The following is a 15,295-nucleotide window of genomic DNA, read 5'->3' on the forward strand; positions in this document are numbered from 1 at the left end:
TATCAACATCTAATTTATCAACAAATTTTGTTAACTCCATCTCTTGAATCTGTCTACACTCCTTCACTACCATTCTCATTACCGTAGCTCAGGCCACTGGTATTTCTTGTCAGGACCACTGCAAAGGCCTGAATGGTCCCCCTGCATCTATGTTTTCCCCCTGCAATTCATCTTTAACCTCACAGCCAGTGTGACCTACAGAGAACAATAGGGCCTAGTTTGATGAGACATTTCTGCTGTACCAAATCTCAGTTGCAAACAAGTGTATGCTTTCGGAGTTATAGGAAGAAGGTGAGAAGTAGAAAGAGCAAAAATTTCAAGCCCTCCCTCTACTCTGAAAATACAGAAATCAAATGGAAGATAATAAAGTATATAAAATTATTTTTTAATAGTTGAAAATATTTGTCTTCAAATTTCTAAAAGAGACCTACTGAAGTTATAGGATTTAAAATATAATTATCCTATTTCCTATACTTTTAAAAGAAAATTCATTGGCTGGTAAAAAGACCAGATGGATCAATCTGTGTGCATAATTATAGAAGTGACTTGAGCTAAGCTTTAAAAAAAATACAAAAAAAATTTAAAGAATGCAAGGGAAAATGCCAAATGATGACTCTTAAATGATGATCTGCCTGCATAAAAAAGTTCAAATGAAAACAAAACCAAACCACAAGCCACACCAAAACAGCAGCTGTGTTTACAGTTTTCTTTGTTGAATGGCGCTAACAGGTCTATTTTATAGAATCATGGGGGCAACTATTTTATATAATAAATAACAACCCACAGAGTCTCATATGTTCCCAAAGAATTAGCAAAAGAGAAGTCTAGTACAGTAGACAGATCACTGATCCCAATCCTTATTCTACTATAGTATATTTATGGGCAATTAACAACTATCAACCACTCAAGATATACCCTTCTCATTAAGAGACTAAATATGATCATAGCCATAAATACTTGGAGATCCTGGAAGGCAGGCACTGGTTGACATTCATGGTAGTACTATACAAAAGAGAAAGGATGCTACCTTTTCTTCTTTGTCACCTTATGCCAGGCCTTATTCTGTACAAACCACTACTTCAGAGCTCACACGGACAGAAGTGTAGAAGAGGCGAATGACGCTAACATTTGCTATTTAGCATACACCATGCGCTTAGGCAGGCAATAACCCTTCTGGGGTAGGTATTACAATTTTACATATGAGGAAACTGAAGGTCAGAGAAGTAAAGTTATTCACTACCAGTAAATGTTAGATATGGATTTTGAATCCAGGCCTAGAGGATTTCAAAGTGCACATTACAGTCATGTCGCTATTTGGGTTTCAGATCTGGCCAGGTAATATCCATTGGTGGTGAATAAGAGAATGGATTCAAATTCTGGCTGCCATAAAGTTGTGTGGCCTTGAGCAGTTTAATTCATCTCAGGGAAGCTCATTTTTTACCCCCACTTGTTAAGTTGAGATAATGGCATATACACACTTCATCAGATTGTAGTATTAGATGAGGTAATACATGAAAAACAGGTAAGCCAAGAAACGGGCATACAGAAGTGCTCAATAAATGTTAAATTTTAATAATAAACCTGTAAATTATACCCATATTATCTTTTCAAGCTATTATGAATTATCCAGGACGGGCACCAGAGAGGGATGGGAAAAAGGGGTTTAGGTTCTTTTATAGAGGGAGCTAAGTAAATAAGGAGCTTCATAAAGAAGTGCCAGTTTCAAGTGCTGAAACTTGAAGGTAGCCTTGGTAATGCAAGGCTCACCAACTCTAGAACTGTACTGAGCGGCTAGGATGTTGGTACTCTTGCAGCTGCTTCTAGTTCTCCAGACTCCTAATATTCCTATTTCAATGGTAAGGTATCTACAGCTTAGGTGTGAAGAATCCCCTGCTATCCTTTGTTTTGGAGAAATATCTGCTTCTGCCAGGCCCTAGATTGAATATGCTGTGAAAACAAGGTAAATAAGATGCTTTCCCTTCAGTTGTTGAGGGACTCACAGCTAACTGGGGAAAGAGAAGATGCAGGAACAACTTTAACAATGGAAAATTGTTATAAGACAGAATATAAACCTAGAAAAGTCACAGGAAATATCCAACTGCCTGAAGAGGTTAAGGAAGGCATCAGAGAGGTAAAGTTTAAGTAGAATATTATGGATTAGTCAGGATTTCAGAGAGAAGGGGTAGCTTAGACAGGGGAGAGCTAGATGAGAAGGGTGGTTTAGACTGCCACAAGAATGTGTGTGTAAAGTCACAGACCATGAAAGAACGCAGCCTGTTACCAGCAACACAAGTTGTCTTTTATTACTTGAGTCTGAAGTACATGGGAACAGGCAGGGTGTGTGATAAGGAAGGAGGGTGAGAGGCAGGCTGGGGCCAGAGAGGTGGACAGACTCCATGCTAGGGAGTTTAAATTTTATGTAGTACACTGTAAGTAAAAGGGAGTCTGAACTATTGTGAGCAAAAGAATAACATGACATTTTTTCTCAATTTTAAAATTCAGATTTCTTTAAAAATTTGCTTTCCAAATACAGGATATAATCAAACATTAAACAAAGGTATAAAAACTATATCTTCTTAATTCCCCCAATTTGGAGAAATCCCCAAAGGTAAGAAATCAGAGTACATAACATCTTAAATAAAAGTGCCTTTACACTAGAGAAAAAATTAAATGTTGATAAAGAAGGGGGAATTACCCAATCTTAAGTGCATAATCTATTTACAAAGAAAAAGAAGTTATTTGAAAAGCAATACAGGGGAATAAATCACTATAAAGTTAATATTTAAAATACAAATCTCTGCAATTTACAGGTTTGAGGTCACAAAAATATATTTGCCAAAAATAAAACACTTGAAGAGTCAAGGAACTACTCTATTGTGTTTCTGAGTTCAGAATGGGAGGACTAAATATTCATATACTGACAAATCACAACTATTCAGAAGTCTTAGGAAATAAGTTGGTTTTGCCTACCCTAATTTTTTATATATTTAATGATAAGTTATTTCAATTGGGTGGTGCTGTTTTCTTAAAAGAGTCTATATAATTCATAATTTACCCTTTTCTTGAGGAGCTACATCCTCATTATAAAACCAAATCCTGTGCTATACTAAAACACAATGTAGAAGTCTCTTGAGTATTATTGAGGAGTCTGAGGGTATTTCTGGCCCTAAACCAACGACCCCAGGGTGGAGATAGTGCTTTTTAAAATGCTCCATCCCTTGTTTTCTAGCAGTCAGTGGTCACTTCTCAGCTGTGGCCAGCCTGCCTGATGACAGCAGCCTTCTCTTCTTCTGTTATTCATTTCTAGTAGTCAGCAACAACACTTGACCACCATTTTATAACAGTCTGTAAACTAAGGGCCAAGAGACCAATGATATTATGAGAACCTCTGCCGTATGAGCTTAGGAGCACAAAATATGTAAACAGATGCCTTGTTCATCAGAGATTTTTGTTTACTTCCTTGTTCTGGTATTAAAATTGTTAAAATTTACTGTGTTTGGGCAGTAGGCACTGAAAGTCTTTTGGTTCTTAGAAGGCCTGAACCTGCATTTATTTCTTGATGAGGGTTGGTCTGCATTAGCAGCCCAAGGAGGGGGGATGGTCTGCTCATCAGGAGTAAAGACACCTTTCAGGATGAAATAAGCAGCAGAAATGAACAGTAGGAAATAGCCTCAGCCTCTCCATTGTCACTTGACTTTATAGTGGAAGTTTTCTTAATTCATTGGGCAATTCAATATTTTGAATATTTTATGTGCACTCTTTCAGTCCAAGAAGACAATGACATTTTGAGAATTTGTTTTTCAACTCTTGAATTGAAAGCCTTTTTCCACTTCCATTAATTAGAATGGTATTTCCAGATTTCATCATTTAAGGCAAGGGTAGTCAAACTACGGCCCACCCACAGGCCAAATCCAGCTCACCACTTTCTTTCATAAATAAAATTTAATTGGAACACAGCCAATAAACTGTTTACATATTGTTAATGCTGCTTTCGTACTATAGCAGCAGCACTGAGAAGGTGCTATGGAGACCACGTGGCCTGCAAAACCTAAAATATTTACTATCTTGCCCTTTGCAGAAAAAGTTTGCTGACCTCTGATATGGTATCAGAATTATCTGATATCAACTGGAGAATTTTCTAAATGCACATTGGTTAATAAGTCATCCCCAACCCTGTCTTTGTAATCAGAATCTTACACTTTTAAGTCCTTTAAAAAGAAAAAAGCATTAATTTTAAGCCAGTTAAGTTAAAATCATGAATAGGAAAGTATCTCAGAAGTCACTTACTCGGATATTTTCACTGTTGGGAGCTCACTACCTAACACAGAAGTTTTTGTGGAGCACTTGTAAATTTATCCCTAAACATTGTTTTTCCTAAACTTCTTCATTCCATTCGTTTTGCCTTCTCCATCTCTCCACATACTCGACAGCTACTGGAATTTTCCCTAGGTCTTTTTACCCCAAATTCCTTTAACCATAATTCAAGAGAGAGAGTTTACCGTCATCTTCTTTGGGCCATAGTTTGGGCCATACCCTTGCCCTAAATGATGAAATCTGGAAATACCAGTGTAATTAACAGAAGTGGAGAAAGGCTTTCAATTCAAGAGTTGAAAAACAAATTCTCAAAATGTCATTGTCTTCTTGGACTGAAAGAGTGCACGTAAAATTTTCAAAATATTGAACTGCCCAATGAATTAAGAAACTTTCCACTAATAAGTCAAGCGACAATGGAGAGGCTGAGGCTATTTTCTACTGTTCATTTCTGCTGCTTATTTCATCCTGAAAGGTGTCTTTACTCCTGCTGAGCAATATATTCCCCACTTGGAGTGCTAATGCAGACCAACCCTCACCAAGAAATAAATGCAGGTTCAGGCTTTCTAAGAACCACAAGACTTTCAGTGCCTCCTGCCCAAACACAGTAAATTTCAACTGTAATTTTAATACCAGAACAAGGAAGTAAACAAAAAAGGATGGATTTCTACAATTCTACCTTAATACACTCATTAAAATTATCTACATCCATAGTTGACTTCCTGCTAGACTGAACTTTTCTAGGATAGGGCCTTTTTCTGGGTCACTATAGTCCTAGAGCATAGTGGTGTAAGTAGGAAAACTAAATTGTTGAAATTATCCCAGGGAAAATGCAACAAAGGCCTGAACAAAGAAACGCAGCAACAGTAACAGCAAGAAAGAGATGGATGAAGACATCTTACAAAGGAAAATCAAAAGCCCTGAGAGACCAAATGAACTTGAGGTATGAGAAGCATCATTTTAAACAAACTGCACAGCAGTGGCTATGCATGGGAAGCAAGTGCCTTCCAGTACAATTTTCCTGAGCCCCAGTTAGGGCCTCTCAAACTTTCTTCCTCTAAGAGTCACTGAGCTGTTGGAGTGAGTCCAAAGGGACAGCTGTAATATACACTAGCTCTGGAAGGATGCATATTATCTATTTTTCAAAGTGCTGTCCTTCACTGACCTTTACAAGCTGACCATGAGAAAAGAGATTTAACTCATTCCTTTAGTGATTCAGACAGACCCTAACTCCAGGGTGGAAAATCAAGTTCTCATGATCAGTATGTAGAAAATTCAAATTCCTTTAGTAGGGGATGCAATTCATTTTCACTATTAAATTCACAGTGCTATGAAAGGTGTTATCAAAATACATTTCAGAGATTTAATGCATTATTTAAGACAAGGGTTCCCTAATATGATGTCCATAGATGGGTTTAGAAAGGGTCTGTGCTAACGGAGTTTTAAAAATAATGAAATAATGACAAGTAAAGTCTAGCTCAGTAATGTCTATACCAGTGTAGACTTTTGTTTATCCATAAATATGAACACGGACTTTATTAAGGTGGGCTAAAAGAATCTAGTATGAGTAGCAGAAATGTGGTAAACAAACACAAGAGCCATTAATGAAGTATAGATTAACAAATATTTGGTCTTAGATTGTTAGATAAATTATGAATTTAAATTTTCTATTTTACATGGGTATGTAAATTGTACCAAATCTCAAAATATGTAATCACTAATTTTCCCAATTTGAATTTTAAAAATTCAAATTTTAGTGTGTGATAGGATAAATTAAATTTCTTAAAATTTAAGCTCAAAAGGAAACTAAATATTAATAGGTAGAGGTGCAGGTTAAAGAAATAGGATTATGAAGAAAGGTAAATGTAGTTAATATGGAAAATACAACAAGAGGTATTTCATAATATCATACAGTTTAACAAGAGAAATGCTTCCACAGTGACACACAGTTTTCCAGGAAATACTTCTTTTCTCTTGTTTGTGAGGGAGTCAAGGCAGATTATCATACCTTCACATAAAACAAGCAGCAGGCAGTCAGAAGTAAATTGTAAATCAGGCAACTCTAGAAACCCCATTTACTTTTTCAGATCAAGGTGGCAGTATTTGATAAATTAAGATTTCAAAATACAGAACTAAAAGAATGACTAATACTTCAAATGAAAAATACATTAATATTTTGCCTTGTTTTTCTAGTAGTAGAAAAGAGTAGTAGCTCTAATTGTTCGATTCCTCTTTATTAATCGGTCCACCTTGTGACTAATGGCAAGCATTGGTAATACATGTGGATGGGATTAAGGGTCTCTCCTTCTGGCCAAAGAAAAGGACAAAGCTAAACATTCATAAAGAGAATCTAACCAGTGACTTGAGCTTTAACATCTTAATACTTGTAGCAAATGAATAAGCAAGTGACCTGGAAAATTTTGGAAACCTCCAAATCTTTTCAGCTATGGTATTATTCAGTATTTAGTAGCAAAGAGAACAACATCTACAAAGCTAGTCTAGTTCTAAGCGTGGAGCAGAAATTGTCTAACCAGTATTTTTGCTTTCCTTCAGATCATGGTTCCCTCATCCTCAGTTCTAATGACCCTAGGGAGAACTCTGCAATTCCCAAGACTTCCTCAGGAGGGGAATTTTCAGGCAGATTCCCTATTTGCACAAGGTGAATAAATGTCGTTACTACCTCATAGCGAGGTTATAAGAATTAAATGAGATACACATGTAAAATCCTTAGCATAGTGCTTGGAGCATGGAAATTCAATAAAGGGTCCCTCTCTCTTTATCTATTGGATCAATGCTCTCTAAATCCATGTGTCCAGAAAGGTGCCAGAACTTTACTGTTTCAGGCTTGTTGTAAGGAGATGGTAGATATTACTATTTTGAAATTATTTTAAAAATATTTATGCATATTTTTGATGCAGAATATTTTATTTACATATTTGATATCTGTACAGATGTCTCTGTCCTCATCTTTATATTTGCCTCTGTATTCTTACTGAACCACAAAATTCCTAAAGAATGAGGCCTATATCCGTTTGACTCAGTGTGTGGATTCCCAGCAGAGCGTAAGCATCAAATGGACATCTGCCATATATCAATAATGATAAAACACAAGAGAAAACAACCAAACATAGGTCAACAAGAGACATAAGAAAAAAGCAGACAGAAATACATAGAAAAATTCTTATTTTAGAATTATGCCATATATAATTTGTAAAATCTACTTCTTTAAGTTTACACATGGGATTACATTGGTTTTCTTATTCAAAAAAAAAGGGGGGAAATTGCAGTGAGTAACAGAACTAAACATGGAAAGTCATGGTTACAAATATTTTTGGCTCTTGCACTGAAAACAATAATGACCAGTGAGAAAAAGCTAGAAGTGAAGGGAAACGAAACAGACCATACTAGTGATTTTTCTCTACATATTAAAAAAAAAAAAAAAGCCTTTTAATCATATTTGGATTGATTGGAAATAAGCAGGAATGATCTTTTTGGGCTAAAAACCAATGACACGGCTCATCTCCTACATTTACTAAGATACTATTTAGATACTACATTATTTATTTGTTTGTTTATTTATTTATTTTTTTTTGAGGAAGAGTAGCCCTGAGCTAACTACTGCCAGTCCTCATTTTTTTGCAGAGGAAGCCTGGTCCTGAGCTAACATCCGTGCCCATCTTCCTCCACTTTACATGTGGGACGCCTACCACAGCATGGCTTGCCAAGCGGTGCCATGTCTGCACCGGGGATCCGAACCGACGAATCCCAGGCCGCCGAGAAGCGGGACATGCGTACTTAACCGCTGCGCCATCGGGTTGGCCCCACTACATTATTTATTTAGTAAGATACTGAAGCAATACTTAAAGTAAATTTGGTATAATGTGGAGGGTAATTTTTTAAGGAGAAAAGAGATAAATTTCCCCATAAAATGGTAACAAAGTAGTATCTTTTATATAAAGAGAGAAAAAACCCTAAGGTATTTAAGTTTGGCAGCTGTATCTACATTTAAGGACCAAGAGTATACTTCAACAATACAGTGAAAGTAGAAGCCTAATTATATACCTGATTGCCTCCATGAAAATTTAATCAATATGAGATCGATGAAAAGACCATCCCAGCAAGAAAGCATGGCCTGCTATAAAAGAAATGCAAAATATAGAGGGGATCATGAAATGTTATTCCAATTTCCTGCTAAGCAAGAATTTTAGCTCCCATGGAACATAAAGAGAAAAGCTCCTGAAAGCTTAACGTTTTACAAGTAAAAGTTTATCATTAAACTCAGTACTGCTGATAACTAAAAAATAGGGCTCACAGTCCCTTGTAATTCCCTTTTACAAATGAAATTCATGAAAATCCATTTATTACTTGGAATTACACAGATGATGTCAACCATTGATTGTCCCTTTCTCGATTGATGGGTTCACTTAAGAAAAAAATTATATAAGCACTCTCCTTTTCCGCTTAAAGTCAGTATTAAAACTCTTCTTCTTTCAAAAGCTTAGGGGTTTCACCAAAAACAACTTCTTGCCCTAATGAAGCTAACACCATGCTGGACTTAGCTGATTTCTAAAATAGTTATTTCCTGGCTGTTAATGATCTAAGGAGAAAGAAGAGACAAAAGACTATGTTATATCACCCAGGGACGAGAGCTAGATAAATTTATTAAAGAGCTTAAGAACATCTAGATTGAACATCTTAATTAAATTGAGAACATCTAGAAAAAGGTAACACTAGCATGTGTCTTCCAGCTCACTTGATTTGGTTCTTTTGAAGATATGTAATAAATAAGCAGAAGGCAACATGTTTCCATAAGCTACGAGGAATGACAACATCTCCCTGAAGTTTATCAGATGGCTTTCCCTCTGTTATTTTTGTTTCTTCCTGGTATAGTGTAATGCCTTCATAAGCCTTTCCATGGCTTTGAATACCTCACAGTCTTCTTTCAAGGTTTCCTGCATCTATGGGTGAGAGCGGATGGCCTTTTGGAAAACACCTGCTTCACACTGTTCCCCTTTGTCTTTTTCTCTCTTCATCAAGAATGAACAGCTACCTTAATCTTTATGTCATAGGATGAAGACATAATTTAGTTATTATTGGGACTCTCAGTCAAGTATTACTCCTTCTGGTGGTACCCCTCTAGTGTCTAGATGCATTAGAACTTGTCTGTACATCACTGATTAACGTTATGGTCTTTCTTGACAATGATGAAAATATACCTTCACATACCAACTTTATACTGCCATTATAAACAAAGCAAAAGCTGGGTCAGCTACAGGTTTCTCAGTGGAACCAGTAGTTCTATCTTCCTTGCACAGAACAGGTAGTTTGTGTCCAGAGAGAAAGAAAAAAAAAACCCCAATGCCAAAATAGTAACCTTTCCATCTAGTCGAGTCTAATAAAGATAGAGCTAGCATCTTTGAGGGCACTAGCAGACACAATATACTCACCTAACTGCATGCAGATATATTTCATAGAAGGTCTCTTTGCTTTGGAGTATTCTTTTCATTTTTGGCCAACTCAACATTCCAAACTTAACAGATTTGTGTTATCTGCCAAAAGGCCAAACTGATCTGGGGGAAGCAGGCCAATCATAAAGCTCCATTATGGTCTATAGTCTCCGACAGGTTTCCCTATTTCCTGACGCCAGGTGTCATAAAACTGCAGCTATAGTGTCTGTGCCTATGATTACATACTACCATGCACAAATAATGAACAATGCAGATATTCATATATCATTGCTGTAACTGGCCGCTGCAAGGACAGTATTTTCAAAATCGAATGACAAGGTCTAGACTGTGCTGCAGTGATCGTGGTGGTGATTCTGCCAGTACTGACAGGCTAAGGAGGAAGTAAAAATGAACTCTACCAATTTGCTCTGTAGCAGGAAAACAGCCTGCTGGTAAGTGAATCAAATAAAAACATTAGCTTAAAAATACGGAGTACTTTCTGACTGTGTGTATCAACCTTGCACAGGGGTCATGTTATCTGTTGTCACTCCAATTTTAGTAGTATGTTCTGTGGGAACAGGTACTACCCAAGGAACTTTTAGCAAAAATACTAGGAAGACTTTGCTTTTAGCTTCATTCATCCCAAGGGAAAGCCCCTAATGGATGCATTACATAATTAAGCACCAGTGTAATACAGTGTCAAGAAAACATATTTTAGTTTACAAAGTAATATACAACCAGGATTAGATTAGACTGGGAAAATCTGGCTCCAGATGTGTTGAGTATTCTTGGTTGTCATATCAATACTTAGGGCCCTGACATTTTTGTCTAGTTATTTATCTACCTTCGCCATTTTTATCCTTTTGCCGTAATATCACAACCTCACCCTTTGTCCTTGAACTGATTTTCTTTCTTAGAGGCCCTTATTGTAATCATTTCAAGTACTTCCTCTTACTCCGTATCTATTGATATATTAGTGGTATTCTTACAAATAGATAGAAAGCATAGAACGTACAGTACATTAAAATGTTATTTCACTAAATTTCACTTAAGCTGATCACTTAATGTCTATTTTTTTGGGGGGGGGGGAATTAGCCCTGAGCTAACATCTGCCGCCAATCCTCCTCTTTTTGCTGAAGAAGACTGGCTGTGAGCTAACATCTGTGCCCATGTTCCTCTACTTTATATGTGGGATGCCTGCCAAAGCATGGCTTGCCAAGTGGTGTGTAGGTCTGCACCTGGGACCCAAACTGGTGGACCACAGGCCACCGCAGCAGAACATGTGAACCTAACCGCTGCACCACCAGGCTGGCCCCAACTTAATGTCTATTCTTTATCTGCTCATTTCATATGTCAAATTTATTGGCCAAAACAAGTATTCTCCAGTTTTAATCAGATAAACCCATACAGAGCTACCTGCAAATGTGTTCCATTTTCTTCAAACTGTAAGAATGTAAGATATTGTATTATTTGTTCAGTGACTAATAGCCAAGTCTATCCATAGGTAAGAATACACTTCATGAGGGATGTTACAACACTGGATCAAAGACATGAAACACAGCAGAAATCTGATTTAAAAAATTGCTTTTTCAGTGACAAAGACCAAACAGTAACATTATATTCTGATGTAATCACTTGCCATTTGCTCCATTTTCTGGCAATAACAGAATACTTTAGCATTACACTAAATGGTGTAATATTCCACTGCAAGTAATTATTGACAAGCTTTAATAGTGATTTAAAATACTTCAGTATTTGACCTCTGGTAAAAGGCCTATTTCACCAAAGCAAAATTTGAAGTAGTGCAGGATAGCTGTTTGGTAAGCAAAGGAACACAGATTTCCCACAAGTGCAATCACAAGAGGGTGGCTGAATTTCAGTATAAGCATCGCCTAGCCAAGATGGGAAGAGAAGCAGACCTACAAGTGATAGCAACAACAATGTGGAGTTACATAAGCACAGATATTTAAAAAAAAAAAAAATCAATCTTTTTAGCCAATACAATATGTGAAAGGTACTTCAGAATCCATTTAATGATGGCAGAGAAGTATTAGTAGCTGGTCTTTACTTTGCCCTTTCAAACATTTACCGTTCACTTATACTTGATATAGTACAATGTACTAAGTATCTGGGAAATTATAATTAGTATATCTTAAAATGAGAGCAATGAGAATGACAAACTGAAATGAGTGCAATTGTGTAAAAACAGCAACAGAAGTGGTAAGTAGAATACTTCCATTTTTATTCATCGATGCTCAAAATGTCCTCCAGTGACCACCTGAGGCATACTGTTAAACAATAAATTACCCTATAATAATTTAATAAGTTAAAGTGCTTCCTTGTAAAATGTATCTACTGACAAGAAACTTTTAAACTGGTTATTTAACATAAGTCAGTAAACTATTATCCCACTGCTTCACACATTATGATGCATTAGCTAATTTTGCCGAAATTAAAACAAAGGCACAGAGGGAGTTATAAGAAAGTCTGAAAAAGGGAACTTGAAGAGCTAAAAAGCTAAACCTTCACCAGGGAGTAGTACCTCAAGAAAGGGAGTAAATGCAAAGACTAGAGTGAAGAGATAAGGGAAAGTTCCCAGGTTGGAGAGAGACATGAACAGAGACTTCTGCGTATGTGCCCAATAAAGGTTACCGCAGGGATGGATACATGATGGAGAATCCTGACGTAGTGAAAATCCAGTGAGAGCGTCTAGTATGATACATAAAGAGAACACTCAAATCTCTATTTCTTAAATTGCAAGAGAAAAGTTTATGTTTCAGTTTTAGTTTTACCTTTAAACTTCATCTAGTCAATACTAATAATCTCTATTATTTGATAGTTGCTTTATGGTCTATGTGATAATAATTTGACAGTTTCATGCCAATTTTGAGGGGTATAAGAAAAAAAGGCACAGAAAAAATTCTTTAAAGTACCTCCACTGTCAATATTGGAAGTCAGAAATTTACATTCTGTCACAAAGCCCTCAAAATGATGAAGTATTTTTTTTTAAAAAGATGGAAGTACGGGTTCTATTTTTATAGCATAATTAAGTCACAATAATTAGCTTACTAGTTTCTTAAAAATCTGCTTTCATATCTCTAGGAATCGACTAATTAAAACGTGCTTGGTTCCTCTGTTACAACTGGCTTAACAATACTAGTGTTCTTACCCATCACGAGTCTACTTGCAATAGTATCATTAGCACTAAGATTCAAATAACAGTGCTGTATTTATGACTGCACTTTACTTTCCACAAAAGCAGAATTCTGAGAAAAGCATGAGTCATTACTCCCAGGGTAAAAAAATAATGTTTCTTTGGTCAGAATATAAAACTTATTACTGAAACCAGTAATTTAGCCTAGAAATTCCTCTTCTGAATCAAAGGAACAGAATGTTTCTTTTCTTTATTCGAACATTCCAAAACTAGTAGAACCATCCATCTGTCTGCTTTTACTACTCTCCATATCTGGTATGTGGTGACAGAAAAACAACCCTTAGTCTAGCTATTTTCAGCACTGCTCTTTTGTTCTTTTGTCCTGTCAGGATGTCATTTTCCCAGGACAAAATATCGACACATACACAAGGGCTCATACGCCCCTACCTCTCCCTCACTATTTGAGCATCTATTACAAAATCACTAGAATATACAGACAGAACCTTCTAAAAGTGGATGGTTCCATAATGTTAAATGTTAGAAAGTTCTCAGGTTCATATGCTATATCTCATCTTAAAAATCTTCATAATTAAAAGTTACAAAGGTAAGGAATTATTGATGTTACAAATGATTTAAAGTTTTTCCCCAATAAAAAGTAAGAATAATCTTTCTATGACATTTTTCTGGCCTCTTTTTATTGCTTCTTTTCTCGGCACCTCTTATTCTGCTTATTACTCAAACGTGGGCATTTTTCATGACATCATCACTCTCTCAATCTCCAAGGTTAGAACCTGTGGAGTTCTCAACTCCTCTTGCATGATGTCACCACTATTCATTAAATCACCTCAAATTCATCACTTTTTTTCTTTTTTTTTTTGCCATCTTCTCTGCGACCATTAGATCCTAATGAGTTCTCATATGGGACACTGATTTGTCTCTTAATTCAACAAGCATTCGTTAAGCACTGCCATCTGTAACACACTGGCAATGAAAGTGAAGGAACAGGCGATGGAAAAGAGGACAAAAATGATTCATATATATATATATATATATATATATATATATATATAAACAAAGGTGAGAATGACAGAGTTCCGACCTCTATCACTTTACAATCTACAAGGTAGACTGTAGTAATTACAGGAGAAAGTGTGTGTGTGTGTGTGTATTTAAGGGAGAGGCACTTACTGAATGAAAAGGATTTCTGACAGGTACAGAATAAAGAGAAGGGCACAGGAGGTTAAAAGGGCAGTATGAACTAAGGCAAAAAGCCCTGAAAGCACACCTATTCCATTTCTCCCCTCCCCAATTCATTATCACAGTGTCACTACAAATGGCTACCTAAAACATGCATCTAATTACACCCCTATTCAATTAAAATAACATGGTGAATCTCTACTATCTACAGAACATAGGCCAAACTCAAAGCCTCACCATTAAAACTATGCTCTGCCCTTACTCTTTTTTCCTCCACACTCCAAGCTCTAACCTTATTTTGGATCAATCTTTTCCCTTTACAGTTTTCTTTGCCTTTGTAAATAGGGTCCATGATCTATCTTCCACCTCTATTCTCATTCGTTGCCATTTCAATCATACTTCTCCTTTAAATTCAGCCCAAATGCTTTCCCTACAGTACCTTCAGTCTCATTAAACTTGGCTTATAATTCCAGATGAACTTTAGAATCATTTTGTTAAGTTCAAAAACAAAGATCAAAGCAAAACTTGTTGGTATTTTGATTGAGAACACTTTGATGTATTTTAATTTAGGGAGAACTGACATTTTTACAAGAAATTCTTCCTAACCAAGTATGCACTTCCACTTATTTAAGTCTATTTTCCAATGTTCCTCAGTAGTTACTTTTTAATTGAACTATAATTAACATACAATGAACTGCACATATCTTAAGTGTTAAGTGCGATGACTTCTGACTTTTTACATCCATATAACCACCACACAAAATGAGATATAGAACATTTCTATTATCCCAGAACATTTCCCATGCTCTTTTCCAATGAACTTCTTTCTCTGCCCCTAGTCACATTCTAATTTCTGTAATTGTAGATTCGTTTTGCTGGTTCTTGACTTCATATAAATCAAATCACACAGCGTATGCTCTTTTATGTTTGGCTTTCTCTGCTTAACTTACTATTTTGAAACTTATCTATGCTGTTAATGTATCAGTAATTAGTTCTTTTTAATTACTAAGTAGTATTTCAAAATATATTACAACGTGTTTATCCCTTCTCCAGTTGTTGAATATATGGGATGTTGCCAATTTTGGCTAGGAACATTCTTACATCAGTTTTTTTTGCTTTTGTTGTAGTGGACATACACTTTTATTTCTCTTGGTAAATACTTAGGAGTAAAATGCTGGGTTGTATG

The 15,295-nt window shown here is 36.1% G+C and overlaps 1 protein-coding gene and 1 pseudogene across 1 annotated transcript in view; both read right to left on the reverse strand.

Moving 5' to 3' along the window:
* Positions 1 to 15,295, reverse strand: part of PIK3CA (phosphatidylinositol-4,5-bisphosphate 3-kinase catalytic subunit alpha) — a 69,426-nt gene that overhangs the window by 29,248 nt on the left and 24,883 nt on the right. The gene's annotated exons all lie outside the window — the stretch shown is intronic.
* LOC123286182 (U6 spliceosomal RNA) lies at positions 10,240 to 10,337 on the reverse strand (annotated as a pseudogene).

This window comes from Equus asinus, chromosome 5, assembly GCF_041296235.1.
Source record: "Equus asinus isolate D_3611 breed Donkey chromosome 5, EquAss-T2T_v2, whole genome shotgun sequence".
NCBI classification, from domain to species: Eukaryota; Metazoa; Chordata; class Mammalia; order Perissodactyla; family Equidae; genus Equus; species Equus asinus.